The sequence below is a fragment of the Schistocerca gregaria genome, chromosome 1 (assembly GCF_023897955.1).
Source record: "Schistocerca gregaria isolate iqSchGreg1 chromosome 1, iqSchGreg1.2, whole genome shotgun sequence".
Classification (NCBI taxonomy): domain Eukaryota; kingdom Metazoa; phylum Arthropoda; class Insecta; order Orthoptera; family Acrididae; genus Schistocerca; species Schistocerca gregaria.
The window spans coordinates 1,029,514,809-1,029,532,204 of NC_064920.1; the positions used below are offsets into that span (position 1 = coordinate 1,029,514,809).

General features: G+C 43.0%; 1 protein-coding gene and 3 non-coding genes across 4 annotated transcripts in view; 2 read left to right on the forward strand and 2 right to left on the reverse strand.

Moving 5' to 3' along the window:
• Positions 1 to 17,396, reverse strand: part of LOC126279034 (uncharacterized) — a 587,657-nt gene that overhangs the window by 438,206 nt on the left and 132,055 nt on the right. The window lies entirely within an intron of this gene.
• Trnap-ugg (transfer RNA proline (anticodon UGG)) lies at positions 2,059 to 2,130 on the forward strand. The gene has a single exon. It is a non-coding gene; the product is annotated as a tRNA-Pro (tRNA).
• Trnap-ugg (transfer RNA proline (anticodon UGG)) lies at positions 5,267 to 5,338 on the reverse strand. Its single transcript has one exon. It is a non-coding gene; the product is annotated as a tRNA-Pro (tRNA).
• Positions 14,856 to 14,927, forward strand: Trnap-ugg (transfer RNA proline (anticodon UGG)). The gene has a single exon. It is a non-coding gene; the product is annotated as a tRNA-Pro (tRNA).

The following is a 17,396-nucleotide window of genomic DNA, read 5'->3' on the forward strand; positions in this document are numbered from 1 at the left end:
ATAAAAATAAAACTCAAACCAGCATTTTATACCAAGCAATGTTGAAAAACACCTGTTGAGCAATATATACCGTTCAGTGAAGAAATACAGTACTTCGGCATACCCGCCAATGGTGTCTGTGTACGGCGGTTCACCGACTTCATTGCTTCGCTTTTGTTACCAGGCAGTGCACAACTACACGTACGTTTACATCTATTCCTCGCAAGCCATCTTACGGTAGTACATCTGGCATCAATATTTTTTCCCCCCTTCCCCATCCCATTCGTGCATGGGGCGTGCGAAGGAAGAATGTGGAAAGGCCTTGGTGTAGGGTTCCCAGGTCTAAAAATAGAAAAGACTTAGCTTTATATTTAGACGGACATTTTGCCTAAAAGCCGAATTACCTATTTTAAATAGTAACAGTGAGCTGGGTATTTCCAATCATGTGTTAATAATCAGTTACAGTGAGCTCTTTGCGGGATCAGCCTCATATGTGCTTAAACAAAAAAATCAATAATCAACTTTATAATTTGGCATTCTGATAGCAAATAAGGGTTCAGTTTTCTTAATTGCTACCTTCCCGCTACAATAGTCTAAAGTCAGAATGAACTGAAAGTTAAACAGTATAAACAGTTCTTTTGGGGCTTCAAACGAAAAGATATCCAAAAACTTTGGACACGTCAGCCTCATTTACAAAGAGTAATGTGTACTTAAGTAGTAATATTTTTGTGTTTTTCGTTTGAATCCACTTTATCAAGAAGTTATTTTCCTTGGAAATCATTTCGTGGAAATCTTGACAGTATTATTTTAAAGTACACAAAATCATCATCTCTGTGACTGCGTCGGTTAGCAATTTATTGCTTTCTTGTTTCCATTGGGCGTTTCTTACACAGAATACCCTTTCGACGTTGGCATTTCGACCTGGAACTGCAAGCAAATATTCTGCTAGAGTCGTCTTCTTTTTGTTCCATAAATATCGCGAATATTTCCCCTGTTCAAAGAAAACTTACTATCATCCAAATATACGTTTTTTAATTTTCTTTTTATTTATTTATAGAACGGCACTGGTTGATAAATGTGTATTTCCTTGTTGTATGTTTTCTTATTCCTTATTGTACTTATACATCGCGCTTACATCAAAAGATTGGAAACGGGCTTTATTATGAGTCTCTTCTTCATCGATTAAAAACCTAACAAAAGTCGTACATACTAGACTATAATATATTTTGCAGGACGCGACCATAAGAAGCCGGTCATCTGGCAACCCTACTTCAGTATGTGTCCTGATGTCTGTGAAAATCACGTCGGATTTCCTTCGCGTGAGGTATATGAGAGGAAGTAATATTTTGCCCTACTCGTATTGGGATTACAATTATAAACTAGTCAGTGCTACACAAAGCTTCTCTTGAAGCGCTTGCCACTGGAGTTTGTTGTGCATTTCCTTAGCGCGCTCACTGTTGCTGAACAATCCCGTGGCGAAACTTGATATTACAAGCAACACTACTTCCAGTAATAATTCGCTTCGTACGTGCTTCAATGGCCGACCATATTTAAATTATTTCTTTTCATAGATCCAGTATTGTCCTGCACTTCAGAATTGCAACAATTGCTGTCTAACTACCGGTTCTAAACTGCAACTCGTATGCTTGGGCTACCGGCCACCGCCTTCATTTCACTCACCTGGCCTTTCGAGTTGTGAACGGAGTTCTCAGAACTTGCCCGGACAGGATGACAAGGGCTTAAAAGAAATGTTTTGACTATCTGGTAAGTGACTCTGTATGCTATCCGCCGTGAGTAGAAGACAAATATTTGTATACATTTGCTGGAAACTTATCGGCGTAAATACAGCTTAAGACGAACATACTGTTCTTGTTAGGTTCAGCTGAGGAACCTCGACAAAGATCAGGTTAAGAACTGCTGCCTAGCAGTACGTCTTGAGGCGCAGGAAATCCGCGGAAACGGCCGAACAGTTGCGCCCACTTCGCGTGGGGCGTCTCTGTCGTGCCTCAGAAGATGAGCTGTCGGCTGCGACCTTGTGCGGTGAAAGTGTCACAGCCGGTAGGTAAGTAACATACAGCTGGCTCAGTGGTCTAGGGGTATGATTCCTGCTTTGGGTGCAGGAGGTCCCGGGTTCAAATCCCGGCTGAGCCCTTCCATTTTGGCTTCCAATAACAGTGACCTCCAGAAAGTATCGTGTCCTGAGCATTATCGAAATCAGAAATATTGCTTCTTGGAAATACGAATGAAAACATTAAGTGACCCTGTCTATGCCCTGTACTAAAATAGCAACGGCGTGTTAGACAATTCCCATCGAACTGTGCAACACCTTCCGCACAGCTGCAACATCACATTTATTGTGTCTCGTTTGGTTTGTGTTGTGTTGTTGTTGTTGTCTTCAGTCCTGAGACTGGTTTGATGCAGCTCTCCATGCTACTCTATCCTGTGCAAGCTGCTTCATCTCCCAGTACCTACTGCAACCTACATCCTTCTGAATCTGCTTAGTGTACTCATCTCTCGGTCTCCCTCTACGATTTTTACCCTCCACGCTGCCCTCCAATGCTAAATTTGTGATCCCTTGATGCCTCAAAACATGTCCTACCAACCGATCCCTTCTTCTAGTCAAGTTGTGCCACAAACTTCTCTTCTCCCCAATCCTATTCAATACCTCCTCATTAGTTACGTGATCTATCCACCTTATCTTCAGTATTCTTCTGTAGCACCACATTTCGAAAGCTTCTATTCTCTTCTTGTCCAAACTAGTTATCGTCCATGTTTCACTTCCATACATGGCTACACTCCAAGCAAATACTTTCAGAAACGACTTCCTGATACATAAATCTATATTCGATGTTAACAAATTTCTCTTCTTCAGAAACGCTTTCCTTGCCATTGCCAGTCTACATTTTATATCCTCTCTACTTCGACCATCATCAGTTATTTTACTTCCTAAATAGCAAAACTCCTTTACTACTTTAAGTGTCTCATTTCCTAATCTAATTCCCTCAGCATCACCCGATTTAATTTGACTACATTCCATTATCCTCGTTTTGCTTTTGTTAATGTTCATCTTATATCCTCCTTTCAAGACACTGTCCATTCCGTTCAACTGCTCTTCTAAGTCCTTTGCCGTCTCTGACAGAATTACAATGTCATCGGCGAACCTCAAAGTTTTTACTTCGGCTCCATGAATTTTAATACCTACTCCAAATTTTTCTTTTGTTTCCTTTACTGCTTGCTCAATATACAGATTGAATAACATCGGGGAGAGGCTGCAACCCTGTCTCACTCCTTTCCCAACCACTGCTTCCCTTTCATGCCCCTCGACTCTTATTACTGCTATCTGGTTTCTGTACAAATTATAAATAGCCTTTCGCTCCCTGTATTTTACCCCTGCCACCTTTAGAATTTGAAAAAGAGTATTCCAGTCTACATTGTCAAAAGCTTTCTCTAAGTCTACAAATGCTAGAAACGTAGGTTTGCCTTTTCTTAATCTTTCTTCTAAGATAAGTCGTAAGGTCAGTATTGCCTCACGTGTTCCAACATTTCGACGGAATCCAAACTGATCCTCCCCGAGGTCTGCATCTACCAGTTTTTCCATTCGTCTGTAAAGAATTCGTGTTATATTGTGTTATTTCGGGTTACCTTGCAAATGTGGATTTCTACAACATGTACTGATTGATGATACGTAAGACACAAAGAAGAAATACTTAAAGTTCAACAACAGGTGGTTGTAAAAAAATGCTATAATGCACTGTTGTTACCGTAATGAGGAAACACCATTCTACACATGTCTAAAGCGAGTTTTGAGAACGGTGTTATCAAGATGGGGAAACATGGAAGTGTGACAATTACTGTTCATCTCACACGTTGAAGATTTAGATGATAGCATTAGTTACTATCTCAGACTTACCGCAGTTATTTGCGAGGGATAATACGAGATCAAAATGGTACCAATGAATAGGTCCATAGTTGAAGAGAACTGCTCAAATATGTGGGACCCATACACATGCTGGCGAGAGTGTGTAACAGAAATGCTGAAAAATCATAATTAGTGTAACGTCAAAGAAGATGGCGTACATTCCGCAAAAAACTACTTAGAAAACTCCAAGAACCTGATTCCGTGCTGTTTATATTACCCAGTCCCCTGGGTGTACATCCAGTACAGGCCAAGCATGTAAAATTACACAAGTAGCAGCTTGCTCGGACGTCTACAACGCACCATTCTTCTCACGCCCCTTCCGTGATTGGAAGGTGAGGAACCTCATTATATTATACAATCACAAACACTCTCTGCCACATAATTCATAGCTCAGATATAAGTAATAGTGTTACACAAGAGTTGAAGAAATTTGTAAACTATGAACATTCGCTGATTCTGCGATTCATATTTCTCCTTATTGCTTCATTGCTAGAAGAAAATAATATCTGTGTTGTTGGTCAGCCTTTATTATGAGGTAATAACGACCTTTTGTAGCTCCTGTGAAAGTGTTAAAATCTTACCAATATTCAAGATTCATACAATAACGTAATTCCTGAGCCAATTGGAGGTGTAGGTAATGAACTGACCTTGTCGGGGTGGGGTAGGGACACCACTTAATTAAAAAGATAAGACGTGAGTACATGTGAGAAATATTACAGTTAATTTATTAGCTACTTCATTTGCAGCATTCAGAAATTAACGCTAGTGTCAAATTTTTGTACCACGGATCGTGGACCGTATCCTGGGCTTTGAAAATCTCAGTGGGGATTCCCTCTGTCATCAGAACCATGGTACAGCCCTTAAAGGCTACAGATAACAGGACAGAATATAAGAGTTGTAAAACACAAACTTTCACGGTCGAAAATATTACAATTTATAAAATATTCTGGGCTGTCATGCCCTGGTCGGGTAAATTTCACATTAAAACCTAATGTTTTTTTTCTGAATCTGCAGAGTAGATTTTAAAGGGGGATCATAGTTTCTTTGAGTGTCGGAAACTGAATGACATCTAGATCCCAGGATGAAGAAAATATGTAGGTATCGTCTGTCACGGGGTGATACCAAGAGGGGACGACAGCAAACCAACACCTGCCAATTGCGCACGTATGTTCAAAGGATGTAATGTCACGCCACGCGTAAACGAAATTTTGCTGCATTCAGTAGGGAGCCAGGGTGTGATTAGGACACTCAAAGGAGCTACGATCCCCCTTAGAAATGTCCTCCGCAGATGGGGACGAAACGTTGGACTTTAATGTGAAATCCATCCGACCGCAGCGTAATAGTGCTTAATATTTTAATAAAAGAAATGGGCTCAGCCGGGATTTGAACCCGGGACCTCCTGCACCCAAAGCAGGAATCATACCCCTAGACCACTGAGCCAGCCGAAGTGGGTAACACGCATACATCTGTGCCTGTAGCACGCTTTCCAGACTGTGAGTTTGTCCTTGAGCCACGAAAACATCAAACACCTATTGTAGGATCCTGATGCTCTTAGCGAACGTGAGCATTTAATCGTGTGCTACTGGGTGTTGAGCCGAGAGGCTGTTTCCGTTTTATGCACAATATTTCTACGAGCAACCACATCGAGTAATTCAGGTACTGCGAACTGTGCTGTTACGTGCACACGCTGACTGGATTCCAACGTGAAAGATTACTAGAGCGTTCTTCGTTTACTTTTCCTACGTAATGCTAAAAGTATGAAGGCAGCAATGTTGGATGCAGTCGCCAGGACGATGCGAAGTCATTAAAAGCATGACATAGGCTCGGATTGCACAAGGCTTTGGAAGCAAATCAGCCGTGTTGTTTTCAAAAGAAACATACTGCCATTTCTCTGAATTATTTAGGGAATGCAGGAAAAAACAAAATCCGAATTTCCGGACTGATTGTTGAAGACCGCTCTTGCCGAATCTTACGACCGTCTTACACCTCGCTGGATTGCAATGCAAAAGATTTAATCTCATATGTACTTTTTTTTCAACTTTTTGTTTTGTTTGCCTTAACCGAGAAATACTTTCATCTTTGTGTAAATGGAATCTTTGGAACTGACACACGTCCTAAGTACTAACTAATATTGTGGTGAAAATGTATGTCGAGTAGCATACGTGAATGATGATGTTACGGCAGCGGAAAGAAAATACTGGCGAAAGTTTGTAAGTGGTTAACGGCCCATCGACGAAGAGATCATTAGATACCGTAGTTCGTAGTGGACAAAGATCGTAGGAAATACTGTACGCCGTTCGAAAGAAACATTCCGACGCTGGCCTTAATCAGTCTGTGGGCGCCACCGAAAACAAATTACATTCGTATTATTTATAATTTAATTTAAACAACTCTAAAATTCTTTCTTGTAAAGTCTTATACATGATGTATTTATATGTTTACAAGTATGGCTCATACACCATTCTATGTGACTGAAATAAAAATCTTACGCATTTCGATTTGCTTCAAACCATATTCAGTGGTCACTGTAACAATGTGGTGTCTCTCATACATCTTGTTTTCAAGATCGTAAACGGTTCTCATATTTTTACATTACTATTGTCAAACAGTGTTAAATTACAATTATTACTCACTATTTTTTTTGCTTCCTACTTCATTCCAGAGGGGAAGACTGCCAAAGATCTTTTCAGTGCGGATGCACACCTGGCTCAAATACTTACGGGATCGGCGAAATGCCGTGAGTAATGAGGGTAATAGACAAGGGGCACTACTTCCGTAATGTGTGGATAAGATGAGAATTTGGGTCCGACGGGAGGCGTGCTAGGGTAGTTCGTACAGTTCCGATCGTCACTGTGTTTAGATGGCTTAGTGGTCGTTGACACCTCAGCTTAGCGTCTTTGGTCAGAGGATTCACTGGTCACACTAATAAAAAAATCTGAGTGAATAGCTGCATGATGAACTGGAGCGGGTGTCATGGGACGTCCACCTCAAACAAATGCAAGGAACAATAACGAACAAAATGAGATTAAACAAAAAAAAACATGGACAAATCAACTGTCTAGTAAGCAGGAGACGTGGGTTCGAATGCCGGTCCTGCATAAGTTTTCATCTATCCCCATTGATTTTCATCAGTGTCCACTCACAACCAATTTCTGTAAGTGTCTCCTTCCTCTTTGTTTACATATCAAGACTTCTGTCTTCAGTGTGATGCTGCACGGAACATCAATCTGAGCCTGGCGCTCCCCAGCTAGGGAGCGGTTAATGAAAACACTGCATAAATGACATGCAAAGAGCAGATGGTAATAAAGTATGTGAGTAAGGTCAAAGTGACCATTTTGCAGACACCACCAGTAATCATGCTGCACATTCTCCCCTTTGGAAGACGTAGTCAGTGGTCATTCCATTGAACAATGTAAGCTCATCATATTACGCAGGGGGACAGTAATAGTCATCTGGACAGAGGAAGTTCCGAGGTTCAGTCATGTCAGGTGCGACACGGAGACAATAATGTAAGATCTTCTGTGTCAGTTGCCAAATGATGGACGACGACACGCATGTAAAGTGATGTTCACTGGTGTCCAGGAGTGATAGTCAGGGCAGAGGACAGATCCATTAATCCAGTAGTGTGGAGCTGGTGTCTTTTTTACTGATGATTTGATACCGTGTTATGTGCATGTTGGTGGGCAGAAAGTGGTGGTGCATCGTTTTCCACACTTGTCGCCAATGAACAGTTGGGTACTACCACATTATGTAGAACCACTGGGAGAAAGGCGGTATAAAAATCTTTTGCTTTTGGCAGGCGTGTTGTGGGAAGATCCTAAATCACATACCTGTATTCGAGAATAAATGTCGGTACATGAGAGAGCTGAGTTGCAACCTGCACCACAAACACCAGCAGGACATAAGAAACCAAGTTCAGATGATCCGTGAAGGAGGAGTGTGGACTGGATCATCATTTGTACATATTGCTCGTATAGAGGGCAGCTGTCTGTGCCCACATGTTAACCAGTCCCAGCCCTCCATCATGCTGGGGTAGGATGAGTGTGTCATAATATACTTTGAATACATATCCAGTGGACAGGAAATAACCAAAGTCCACTGAAGTCTGGAACTTGCTACCACCTAGGGGGAGGACTTGTGCTATGTGATACGGTTTTGGTACGAGATAGTGGTTCAGGTATTCCACATGTTGAGTGATTCAAGTCCTACAGCAGGTTCTGCCACACTATCATGTGTACGGTCTATAGTAACCATCGATAGGTTGCATAGCTGTTCTGCACACATGCTTCATAAACGTGACCCACATACATCTCAGTACGGTAACTGATGGAATTGGGGCAACGGTGCCTAACCTGAGATTGCGCCAGATACCCAACACTGCTAATTTGTTGAAGTTCACAAGAGTGGCCACAGCTTGTCTGTATCACTCAGTCCAGTTCATTACACTGCAGACTTCATCAGCAGAATGAACCAAAAGGAGCAGGTAGTCAGTGTAGGCCCAACAGCGGAAGGTGATGCACCATAGGGTGATGTATGCAGCTGAGTCACTCATTGTGTGCCTTGAGCGTGATTACATAAAGGTTGTTAGAAAGGAAGCTACCTTTTGTAGAGATCTCTTAATGGATATTGGGCTGGATGTCTCTCTGTTGACATTGACTTGAGAGCTGGCAGCTACCAAAAGCACAATAGAGTTTGAAATGGGCCATGTGGAAATCCTATTCAATTCATCACTTGTAGGAGGAAATGAAGGTGCCTTCTATGGAAGACCCGATTGAAATCGGTGGAGATGATCACCGCACTCAGGCAGCATGCCGAGGCGATCACTATTAGGTCTTTCCAAAAGCCTGAGGAATATCTTGTAGTCGGTTTTGAAAGTTGCAGGTGGCCGACAGTCATTGACTGATTGCCCCCATTGCCTTGAATACAGGTACAAGAAGTCCTTCAGCTAAAGTAGGTAGGACGTTACAGTCCAGGGACAAATTGTAACCCAGCAGGTCTTCATGAAGCCACAGAAGGTTCGGTAAAACTCGATTGAGAATCCATCAAGCCCTGTAGATTTTTTGACAACACCGCTGCCCAAGGCATCGCACACATACTCAAGCAAGACTTCTTATGTTAATGCCCTCAATCACTGTTGCCATGTCAATAGTTCGTGTCACGTGCTGTAACACTTGTGCAGTGACCTTGGGATCTATGGTTCATTGTTGGTAAAGATAACGGAAATGATCCCCCACAGCTCTCACTATGGTTGCTTGCGTTGTACAAGAGCGACCATTTCGTGTTATTGAGCATGTGATTAACCATCGACAATGTCGGAGCATGTCTACCAGAATGTGGTGCATGGTATATACGTCTGCGGCCATTCAGTCATCAACGACAGTAGGTGAGTTTGAATTTGGTGTTGTTCTCATTGTCTGTCCGACAGTAGGGTATACTGTTGAGGTTCCTGAGTGCTGCATAGTACAAGTCCAATGTGTTCCAGTGCAACGCAGCCTTGTCCCCAGCAAACTGCATAAGTGCCTCCTGGATTGCTGCTTTGCTGCAGAGACGCCACCACAGCAATGTATAGTGGTGTCGGGAGAAGTCAATCACAGTCGGCCCACGTTGCGGCGACCAGCTGTTTGAGTCCTGGAAGAGAGTTACGTTCATCTTCCTTCCATAAGCTGTTATGCTTATGTTACATGGTGTGCCAACCGTGTTAGGGTTGTAGATGTATCATATAGATGCAGACGCTGTGGTCCAACAAGGCCAAAGGCCATCGTTTAATGGCCATCACTCCCTGTATAAGACCTTGTGACACATATGTGCGATCCATTTGGCTCGCTGAATGACTGGTAAGATGCATGTCTCCAGAGCTGTCGCCAGGTACTGTTTCACTCATGGTGTGCATTTAAGTATTGTGAATCACCACACCCATTTACAAACAAGGCATGTAATGTGGGATTTGATCCCTGAGATAGGATGCAATTAAAATCACTGGCGAAAACGCTATGTTCTTACCAACTTATGACCGAGTGAGGTGGCGCAGTGGTTAGCACACTGGACTCGCATTCGGGAGGACGACGGTTCAATCCCGTCTCCGGCCATCCTTATTTAGGTTTTCCGTGATTTCCCTAAATCGTTTCAGGCAAATGCCGGGATGGTTCCTTTGAAAGGGCACGGCCGATTTCCTTCCCAATCCTTCCCTAACTCGAGCTTGCGCTCCGTCTCTAATGACCTCGTTGTCGACGGGACGTTGAACACTACCCACCACCACCACCAACCTATGAGAAGTGGATTGGAGGAGGAGGAGATTAGAGTGTAACGTCTCGTCGACAACGAGGTCATTAGAGATGGAGCACAAGCTCCGATTAGAGGAGGAATGGGAAGGCAATCGACAATGCCCTTTCAAAGGGCATCCTGGCATTTGCCTTAAGTGATTTAGGTAAATCAAGGAAAACCTAAATCAGTATGGCTGCATTCAGGTTTGAACCGTCGTTGTCCCAAATGCGAATCCAATGTGATAACAACTGCGCCAGCTCACTTGGTAAGGAAGGCAATTCCCATCGAGTAGAACCTGGCCCGGTCACTATGTTTGGTGGTGCCAGCTGGTGCATAAACATTAAACAATCATGTGTTGAGTACCGTGACCACTAATCCTCGAGTGGAGGGGAGTTACGTGATGTCAGTGGCTTCGATACTGACATCCACTAAAATCTACATGCAAGTGTCTGGAACTGCCAGACATCCGTGTACATTGCGTAATCCTACAGTCCAGGTGTGCTTTTGATCACAGTCCTTGCAGGAATGCGAAGTCAATTCGTGTGCCTTCTATTGTTTCTCTAAGGAGTTAGGTCTAGGCAGGGGTATTCAAGACTGGCGATACTGTGGTTGGGCAGGGTTATCCTTGGTGATGGTGGAGAGAATCAGACATCACGAGTGATGCCACAGCCTGCCAACATGGCCTCCTGGTGTTGTTCAGACTGGATGATCCAGCAGTACCTCAACAGCCCCGGATCAGGAGCTCATGATGTGGGCATGGTGGTACGTTCATGTTCCCTAATGTTGTAATGGTTCACAGGAAGAGACCAAGTGGCATCTCAACCTGCACTGGAACTTTCCCGCTGATCACTGTTCACTGCAGAGGACTGAGAGATGCATGCTGCTCACCTCAACATTCATTCTACAGGGGTACATTTGGTGGGAAAGGTATCAGCCTTGGTGTCGTGCGGGATCCGTTCTTCTTCCTTGATGAGTGGCAGTGCCGTGTTTCTACACAGTCCTGTGGCATCATTTTCAGCGTTTCAGTGAACGCTGCTTTTGTGTGTGGCCTTCTGTATCGGATAAGGGCATTGACTCGCGCTTCACTGGCACAAAGACTTTGTTTGGTACGATAAGTGGATTGCCTGCGATCCTGCTACCGATGGGTCCATCAGTGTTCGTTGGTATCACTGGTGTTGTAGGGAATTCTTCCAATAACCAGGCTGATTGACTGGCCAGGCGTTAGTCTGTGGAGGGTTGTGCCAATACAGCAACATCGGTCTGTTGTGTATGGACAGGCAGAGATGTCGTGAGTGCCACCATGTAAGTTTTTGGGAGGGTTGTTGGCATCAGTGGAGGTACGTCGTCCTCCAGTGGAATTTGTGTGGTCTGTTGCTGGAATCACTCGGAAGGTAGATGAAGTTTCTTACTACATCAGGAACAAATTTTAGACTGGCCATCATAAATAACCATGGCTTAGCAGCCTCCTATCTGGAGGTATGATGATGTGTGTGATTGGATTCAATGTGCATCTAATGTACTCTGTGAAGAAGTGGATATGGCTTAAATTGTATCTGATTTTCTGTCTTATGTTCTTACACCACGCCATAGCAAAGGAGCGCCACCACAACTGCCGCTGGAAGTTCGAAAGGTACCTCGAATGTGCATATAGTATGTAGTCCTATTCCAGGATGGTATGCCAGCTGGGGTGGCAGAGCGGTTCTAGGCGCTTAAGTTTGGAACCGCGCGATCGCTACGGTCGCCATTGGAACCATTCAGGTTGGTATGCCTCGACTTTTCCAACATTTTCGACTGTGTGGTAGAAGCGGAGTCCTTGCTTCATCTCTTCAAGAACCTAGCCACATTTAACGCCATTAAAAGATTTCACATACATCATATAACCTATGGTCGAAATGTGGATGCTGACGATGTCGACAGAGGGGTCTTGGCCTCCTGTTTTCAAAAGTGCTCGACATATAGTGCCTTTGGTCTAGCAAAGTCGTTTCGAAAAGCAAATTTCAATACCGATCTTCTGTATAGATTTGCCATAATCTTGTCGCGCTGTGGGGTCACGTTAGTGTCGGCTGGAGGAAGTAAAGAGGTGAACGTGCTCTCGCTGCACGTGGAAGCACACAGCATGTCCAGTCCATTTGGCTGCTACAGCCAGACTGATAACCTAACAGGGGACGGTAGTTCCCTAACCTGGCTGCAGTTACTCTCCGTCAAGTAGTGTGCCATGACACACAGATGGTGCAGTGAGTCCCATTACTTGTTCTGGTGTGGAGGGGTTACGATGTGCTTGGTGCACAATACGGCGATCCTCCTTTGTTGGTCGTAAGTTGTCGATAGGAACCTTGATGACGGGTATGCCTGCCCTCAAGTTCCAATGCAGTCCAGCATTGGTCCACTGTCACATCTGAATGCCCCACAAGTCTATTTAACGATTGGACCGCTTGGCCAGATGGAGATCCAGAATGAGACCCGTTCAGACACTCTGCGGTGCTGATAGCGCGATCTCATACGAGTATGCAGCATCTTCGTGTCCTTCACAGTAATCACTCAGTATCTGGCACTGTTTCAGGCCACTTATGTACCCTACCAGGCCTGGTAACAACGCTAAACACAAACAACATTAAAGCACTCTGGTGGCTATTCTACATGCCACGGAGAAACGCAATTTTAAATTATATACATACCCGTCAATGGTGCCAGTGTAAGAAAGATTCATTGACATTAGAATATGCCTTCTGGGAGCTTTACTTTTGTTTTCAGGCAGTGTATATGTACATCACTTCTACGCAAGCCTTCTTAAGATGCTTGGCAGAGAATACTTCCGGCATCAATATCTTTTCTTACCTTCCCAGCTCCACTCGCGAAAGGTGCGTGGGCAGGAAGACAGTCGAATGGCGTCGCTGTAGGTTTGCCGAGTCAAAAAATAGAAAATATGGACTCTACGTTATATTTAGATAGAAAATTTGCCCTAAAAGCCTGACTACCTGTTTTGAATAGAAATAGTGGTTTGAGTATTTTCAGTCGCTTGTTAGTAACCAGTCAGTTTTTTTGAAAGGTCAACCTTAAATGAGCTTAAACTAAAAAAAAAAAATCGATCAGTAAATAGCCTTGATAAATTCGCATTATGACGGTAACTTCTTATTGCTGTCTTGTCCGTGAGATAATCGTATGTCAGAATAAATTGAAAGTTCATCATTAAACAGCATAAATAATTACCTATACCTCTGGAAGTGAAAACGAAAAGATATTCAACAATTTTGATTATTTCAATTACATTAACAAAGAATAATCTCTTGGTAAGTATTAAATTTTTCTTTTGAATCCACTTTATCAAGAACGTTATTTTCCTTGGAAATCACTTCGTATAACTTTTGACAGTATAATTTAGATTACACATCATCATCATCTTTGTGACTGCGACAGTGTGTAGTTTATTGTGTTCCTTTTTCCATTGGGCGTAGATGAACACCCCTCGAACTTTGGCATTTTGGCCTGGAACTGCAAACCAATGATCTGCCAATATCAATAGTTACGAATAAAATTTTGTTTAGTGATTTGAAATAACGAGTGCGCTTTTCATGCGCCGAAAGCTTTCTAAAGGAGGAGTCGCTTTCTGTATCTTCCATAAATATCATAAAGTTTTCCCAATGACCAAAGATAATTTACTTTCATCCTCCTTTTAGAATGGGATTGGTAGGTAAATCCGTATAACCTTGTGGTGCATTTTCTTATTCCTTCCTACAGTTATTTCTCGCGCTTACATCAAACGATTCGAACAGGCCTTAATTGTGCGTTCTCTACTTGATCCATAAAAAACCTAACTAAAGTCATACATTCTAGACCATAATATATTTCGCAGAACACGACCACATGAAACCGGATACTTGTCAACGCTTCCTCAGTATGTGTCCTGATGTCTGCGAATTTAACGTGTTTTTACTTAGCGAGACGTATGTGGGAGAAAGTAATACTTTGCCCGATTCTTCTTGGAATTTCAGTTGTGAACTAATCAGTACTACACGACGCTACTCTTGAAGCACCTGCCACAGGAGTTTGTTGTGCATCTGCTTAACGCGCTCGCTATTATTAAACGATCCCGTGGAGAAACTTGCTGTTACAAGCAACACTTGGTCCAGTAATAATTCGCTTCGTACTTGCTTCAAGGGCCGACCATATTCAAATTATTTCTTCATAGATCCAGTATTGTCCTGCACTTCAGAATTGTAACAATTCCTGTCTAACTACCGGGGCTCTAAACTGCAACTCGTATGCCTGGGCTACCAGCCATCGCCTTCATTTCACTCACCTGGCCTTTCGAGTTGTGAACGGAGTTCTCAGAACTTGCCCGGACAGGACGACAAGGGCTTAAAGGAAATGTTTTGACTATCTGGTAAGTGACTCTGTATGTTATCCGCCGTGAGTAGAAGACAAATATTTGTATACATTTGCTGGAAACTTATCGGCGTAAATACAGCTTAAGACGAACATACTGTTCTTGTTAGGTTCAGCTGAGGAACCTCGACAAAGATAAGGTTAAGAACTGCTGCCTAGCAGTACGTCTTGCGGCGTAGGAAATCCGCGGAAACGGCCGAACAGTTGCGCCCACTTCGCGTGGGGCGTCTCTGTCATGCCTCAGAAGATGAGCTGTCGGCTGCGACCTTGTGCGGTGAAAGTGTTACTGCCGGTAGGTAAGTAACATACAGCTGGCTCAGTGGTCTAGGGGTATGATTCCTGCTTTGGGTGCAGGAGGTCCCGGGTTCAAATCCCGGCTGAGCCCTTCCATTTTGGCCTCCAATAACAGTGACCTCCAGAATGTATCGTGTCCTGAGCATTATCGAAATCAGAAATATTGCTTCTTGGAAATACGAATGAAAACAGTAAGTGACCCTGTCTATGCCCTGTATTCAAATAGCAACGGCGTGTTAGACAATTCCCATCGAACTGTGCAACACCTTCCGCACAGCTGCAACATCACATTTATTGTGTCTCGTTTGGTTTGTGTTGTGTTATATTGTGTTATTTCGGGTTACCTTGCAAATGTGGATTGCTAGAACATGTACTGATTGATGATACGTAAGACACAAAGAAGAAATACTTAAAGTTCAACAACAGGTGGTTGTAAAAAAATGCTATAATGCACTGTTGTTACCGTAATGAGGAAACACCATTCTACACATGTCTAAAGCGAGTTTTGAGAACGGTGTTATCAAGATGGGGAAACATGGAAGTTTGACAATTACTGTTCATCTCACACATTGAAGATTTAGATGATAGCATTAGTTACTATCTCAGACTTACCGCAGTTATTTGCGAGGGATAATACGAGATCAAAATGGTACCAATGAGTAGGTCCATATTTGAAGAGAACTGCTCAAATATGTGGGACCCATACACATGCTGGTACAGCAACAGACTTCAAGCGCATGTAAGGAACAGCGGTGGGAATTATGACAGTCATGTTTGACTGGCGAGAGTGTGTAACAGAAATGCTGAAAAATCATAATTAGTGTAACGTCAAAGAAGATGGCGTACATTCCGCAAAAAACTACTTAGAAAACTCCAAGAACCTGATTCCGTGCTGTTTATATTACCCAGTCCCCTGGGTGTACATCCAGTACAGGCCGAGCATGTAAAATTACACAAGTAGCAGCTTGCTCGGACGTCTACAACGCACCATTCTTCTCACGCCCCCTCCTTGATTGGAAGGTGAGGAACCTCATTATATTATACAATCACAAACACTCTCTGCCACATAATTCATAACTCAGATACAAGTAATAGTGTTACACAAGAGTTGAAGAAATTTGTAAACTATGAACATTCGCTGATACTGCGCTTCATATTTCTCCTTATTGCTTCATTGCTATAAGAAAATAATACCTGTGTTGTTGGTCAGCCTTAATGCCCAGCACTGTTACACTCGAACAAATTTTTGGGAAAATTGGGCCCATTTTCCATTTTTCCTCATAACATAAACCCTCCTCTCTGCCCTGAAATGGGAGCCTTGAAATATTTCATTTCTCGCAGCGTGTGGAGCTAACCTCAGTGGGCATATCGATAGAGACGTAAGACGACGACGTTTGCACATTTGCACATTTGCAAAAGTTTTGTAAAGTCACTAACACGAGATGGGCTTTAAGTACTGAGTCCCCCAACAACCTCCCATTCGTCTAGCTCCAACTACCACTCCACATTCAAACTCGTCGTGCGGCCATAATCACGTCGAAACCTTTTGACATAAATCATATGAGTATAAAGAACAATTTCGCCCAAGTACTGCCCTTTCATAACTTGTGTATTTGATACTAATGCCATCTTATACGTGCGAATTACTATCCCGTGACTTTTGTTATCTCGGTGTACACTGGATATTAAATGATAATCTTAATTTTCTCCTACAAATGCTATATGGGTTCTCAAAATGTTCATTATCTTCGTAAGGTGAAGAATCAATTAACACTATTGTGCTGGAACAACCACATTTGTTTATTAGGAGGTAATAACGACGTTTTTTGGCTCATTTGAAAGTGTTAAAATCTTACCAATATTCACAATACATCGAATAACATAACCCCTGAGCCAGTTGGAGGTGTAGGTAATGCGGGGGTGGGGTGGGGACACAACTCAATTAAAAAGGTAAGGCGTGAGTACATGTCAGAAATATTGCAGTTAATTTATTAGCTACTTCATTTGCTGCATCCAGAAAGTACAGCTAGTGTCAAATTTTTGTACCGCGAATCGTGGATCATATGCTGGGCTTTGAAAATCTCAGTGGGGATTCCCTCTGTCGTCAGATCTATGGTACAGACCTTAAAGGCTCCAGATAACAGGACAGAACATAAGAGTTGTAAAATGCAAAATTTCACGGTCGAAAATATTACGATTTATAAAATATTCGGGGCTATCATGCCGTGGTCGCATAAATTTCACATTAAAACCTAATGTTTTGGCTGAATCTGCGGAGGAGATTTTAAATGGGGTTCGTAGTTTCTTTGAATGTCGGAAACTGAATGACATCTGGATCCTGGGCTGAAGAAAATACATACGTATCTTTCGGCAGGGGGTGATACCAATAGCGCACGAGAAGGCACCCTACAACGGCCAGTTTCGCCCGGATATTCAAAGAATGTAATGTCATGCCACGCGTAAACGGCACTTTGCTGCGCGTAAACGGCACTTTGCTGCAGTCAGTATCTAGCCAGGACACTCAAAGAAGCTACGATCCCCCTTGGAAATGTCTTCCGAA